At 45.0% G+C, this 4,723-nt stretch overlaps 1 long non-coding RNA gene across 1 annotated transcript; it reads left to right on the top strand.

The window, feature by feature from the left end:
• The first annotated feature begins 659 nt into the window (after positions 1–659).
• On the top strand, positions 660–2,276 carry LOC140699849 (uncharacterized). Its single transcript, XR_012078104.1, has 3 exons — positions 660–711; positions 1,588–1,700; positions 2,012–2,276. It is a non-coding gene; the product is annotated as an uncharacterized lncRNA (long non-coding RNA).
• The last annotated feature ends 2,447 nt before the right edge of the window (positions 2,277–4,723 follow it).

Below are 4,723 nucleotides of genomic sequence, written 5' to 3'. Positions count from 1 at the left end.
AAAAATGAAGAGGGGCCCACTGGAACCTGCCTCGTTAATTTGAAATCTTCCACGGGTTTTTGATTTTACTGGGAGATTTCAGCTCTTGCCAGCATCACCCTCACCATCCTCATGGTTACCATCGCCACCTCACATCATTTTCTGTCCCTTCACTCTACTTTTTCTCTTGCTATCCTAAACTCTAATAATTACATGACTATTCCTCTATTTCTAGTTTTCTTCCCAATAAAAAATAAGGCAGTTACTTCGTTTCGTCTACTGCTGTACACACGATGCTAGAACAGTGCCTAACATGCAGTCAGCTCTCAGCGTACGTGTATTTGCTCAGTGAGTGAATGAATCATAGTGAGTCGTCATGACAATCCTTATTGTTTTCATCTTGTTTACCACCACTTTCTCCTGCTTCTTTATCATGACAGTTATCTTTCCTATCATCGATGTCAATGTCGTCATCACTTTCTCACGGTCTTTTGGATGTGACTGATGCTTTACAATTCCCATGGCACCTGCCCATCATTGCCTCCTCCCTGTATTCTCAGCCCTAGTTCCTGATCTCAGGTGAGGTAAGCAGGGACAAATCAACATCCCCCGCTCACAAATGAGAAAGCCGAGCCCCAAAGACATAAATTAACCCGCTCAGGGCCAGGCTGGGACAGGAACATGACTACTGCCATGGTACTAATGACCCACTGCCCTGGACAAGGATGATTTGTAAGTGGCTTTAGAAGCAAAGTCTTTTCCTTCCTTTTTCTCTTATATCACTTCACACAGTGAGTGCCTGGCACATGGCAGTTGCTTAGGAATATTTATTGAAAGACCAAATGGCTTGAGAGTCCTCCATGATTTGGCTTCTTGCTTCCTTTTCCATCTTTGCACTCCTACATCCCAGTACCTGTCTAGAATGTCCTTTCTGACTGTTGTACGCAACCAACCGTTCGGCACAGTGATCTGCTTGCCTGAAGTACCCTTTCTTGCACCCCTCTGTTACTGCCCAATCTGCCTTTTTAATGAAAGCTTTTGGGGCTCTCCCAGCTTGACTACTGTTCTCTTAGATGATAACCATACCCTGTAACACTCCTCTGTTACAGTGTCTTTGGCAAACTACTAAATGTGATAGACTTTAAGCCTCTAGAGGGCAGCACTCATGCCAGTATTGCCCATCACTCTATCACAGTGATAGCAGGACACATTTACTGAACACTTACTATCTGCCAGCCACTAGGTTTGTTGATGTATATAGATTATCTGATTTAATCTTCATAATAACCTTGTGAAGTAGTGTCATTATTGTCAACATTTTATAAATGAGAAAGTAAGTTTCAGAGTTGTTAAATAAGAAGCCAGAGCCACCTCTCTAACTAGTGCCAGTAAACAAGGAACACATTCACTTTTGCCTCATGTGGATCTGTCATTGAATCTCAAATGCCTAGCCAGGATCATAAAAAATGCTTAATCAACGTGAATTAAGTATTTTTTAAAATTATATGGAATAATTTCTAATCTCCAAGTCCTGTGCTCTACGCTTGATTTGACTTGGGGCAGGTGTCTCCCACCCATCTTGCTGAGTGATGTATGTTGCTCCAACAGAGGACCCGTTCACATCCAAGACCTCCTTCATTTGTGTTTCCAAATAAAGAGAAGTGGATTCAATGTGAACGGCTCTCTCTCTACCTGTTCTGGTAACGGGTGTTCTCCACAAGGTAACGCGATTAACTTGGCTTTCTTTTCTTAATGCATTTCCCTTCGTACAGAGGGTAGCCTGGTGGCAAGTCTCAGTTTTAGGGACTGTGTGCCATTTCCTGGCCCCTTCCCAGGCCACCTTCTCACAAATATGATTTGACTAAGAAGGTGGCGGTAACCCCATGGGATGCCTACTTCAGCGTGCTTCACCAAGTCATGAAGCCTCTTGCCTGTTTTCTTCTGAAGAGTCTAGCCAAAGGAAAGTGGCTTCTTACCAAACTCTCCAAGCTCATAATTATTATAATGATGTCCTTATGTGTACTGTTTTCAGAGTTGCAGAATCCAGCAAATGTATACAGTGGTAATTCTTCTCCCTTGACTCCTGGGAAGATCAAGAAGGCTTCAGGACTTGGATGGAAGAGAAAGAATATACCTGCTTTCTTTGTTTTTGCCTCTTCCAGTGCAGCCTTTGCCAGAACACAGGGAGGGTGCTCATCCTTCGTGTGAGCAGGGCCGTGCTGCTGTCTATTAACCTGGAGTCATGCCAACCTTGTTTGAAGGAGGGTTGGGAACCTCTTTGAGATTCTGTAGTCTAATTAGCCACCAATAATGAATGAATAAATAAACCAACAAATGAAACTGCCAGGTGTTAAGAGAAGGTTCTGTACCCCATTTTACAGAAGAAACCACTGCAGCTCAGGAAAGATGAGTGACCTGCACCCTGCTCTAATAGCCTGGTGGTTTGGTGCATAGATTTTAGAATCCAGAGGATCATGGATCTGCCATTGATCTTTTATGTGACCTTTGGTAGTGGTTTAACCTCTCAGAACCTTGGTCTTTTCATCTGCAAAGTGATGGTAATAATGGTTTTGTCTCATGGAATTAGAGACAGAACAGGATATTTTCTGTCCTCTTGAGCTGTATCTCCAGTGCCTAAAATGATGCTTAACGTGTAGAAAACTCAGAATGTACCTGTGCAATGAGGGAAGGACTAGCACAGCGCATGGCACGGAGCAAGTGTCCACTAAGCGCTGGCTAATCTTGCTATTGTTACTGTCCATTCTAACAAATGACAGAAGCAGGATTCCAAACCCGGTCTTTGTTAATCCTGAGAGCAAGTCTGGCAGTCCTTCATTTGTGCTGCCTCTTCCCTCTCTCTCATCCTTTCCTCTCCTTCCGCCACCCATGAAGAACTTCATCCTCAGCCACTAAAATGACTTTCTAAGTCGATTCCATCACTTAATTCATTCCGTACCTGTCTGAACTTGACCAAAAAAGCTTAAAGCTTTTCAGCTGTCCATCAGGAAAAACACTGATCCTGTCAGCTAACTCTCGAAGTCTCTTTTTTGTTTTTTTCTGGACCCACTAACACCTCTCAACTTCTCCACAGTGCTGAAGACAGATGGTATCCACCAGACCGAACCACTTCCAGGGCCCAAAGTCCTGCCGCTGCCTGGCCCTCCTCACCCCTGTCCACTGGAAGGTTCTTACCCTGTTTCTCAGTCAGCCCAAACTCAGCCCACAGTTCAAATCTCACCCGAACCAGAGCTTATCTTTCTCTTCTTTTGGATTGGACATTTTGCTCTATGACACCCCTGTGGCTCTTTCTTTGCTTTAAGATGCGGTTGCGATCCAGTTTCCCAGGCTCCTTGTGTTACTGATTTTCAGACAAGTGTAACTCACTACCCCTTGGACAGGCGTATGCTAGTTTGAGTGCTGGCTATTCCTCCGTGGACGTCCACTCCCTCGAATAAAATGGCGATAATAGTACCTGCACTTCTGGATCGCTGTGAAAGCTACGACGATGGATGTGATGGGTTCATTCCACCAAGTGCTTTGCACACAAAATGTAGCAGCTACTGTTGTCAGATATTATTTGTTTGCTGAATCTGAGCAAAGATGGGCAGAGCATGTCGTAAGAATAGCGAGTAATCTCGGTAAGTGTCTTTCAGTTTATAAAACCAGCCCTGCATTCTCTGTCTTTGGTAGCACCTCATTTTCTACATGTCAGGTACCCCCAAATTAATGATTACTCAGTTTGCTGTGAAGGACCCAAAGGCCATCATGAGTCCCCTCATTAATACGAGTTTTTTACCCCCCTCCCTCGGGCTGTCTCCTTATTTCTGTACTGTTCATCCGGGCAAGGACTCATGTGTGTAGGAAGCAGACTAGGTATTGCCCGAGGATTGAGAAACCCGCAAACACTTCATCTCACCCCTCTTCTTACAGGGAGTGCCTCCCAGAAGGCCTGCCCAGGGTGCCTCTTTTTTCATTTGTTTTTTGGTTCTGCCTGTTCTGATAAGGTTAATTTTGAAGCTCAGCCTGGAAGGGGAAGGGCCAGGGTAACATCAGGAGGTTCCAGCCCTCCTGCAATTTCCTCTTGTGACTAGCAATAGGATGGAGAAATCTTCCCGGCAGTTCTGTTTGCTTGAGGTTACATCTTCTCAAAGGTCAACAAGGAGTAGTTACGGGGTGGGGAAGAGATTCTGACAAAGTTCCAACCTTTGAAGAAATCGCAGTCTCCTGGCTTGGCCGCAAGCTTCCTGGAGTTCCCCTCTCCTGAAGGACACAGGGAAACTTGTAAACCCTGCACACTTGAACGTGTCCATACGAGGATGGCTACTTGAGCGGAGCAGCACTGGCTCCAGCAATTAACTCTGCAAGAGCTTTACAACTTCCCCCACTAAGGCCAACAGGGAGCATCGTGATGACAGTACTTTCCTACCAGGCAGGGCTTGACAGCTCTGAGCTGTGTCTGCGACCTCCTGTAAGTCATAAAAGGGAGAAGTCCGTGTTCAAATTACAGCCTGGCATATTTATGTTATATTAGTGCTAGCAGGTGCCAGGGTGTTGGGTTGCAGGACTTAAGGTTTGCATCAGGCTTTGGCTACACTTTTGTAGTGGAGGAACAAACATTTAGGAAAGTCATGGTCTTGGACTCTTGGAATCATCTATTTGAGCACCCACCTGAGGCACCTGTTTAAATTGTGGGTATCTGGGTACCCCCCTCCAAACCAGATGCAAACATTTAAAATTAGACTCT

This window comes from Vicugna pacos, chromosome 11 (genome assembly GCF_048564905.1).
Source record: "Vicugna pacos chromosome 11, VicPac4, whole genome shotgun sequence".
NCBI lineage: Eukaryota > Metazoa > Chordata > Mammalia > Artiodactyla > Camelidae > Vicugna > Vicugna pacos.
This window is presented reverse-complemented; position numbering and strand designations above follow the sequence as displayed.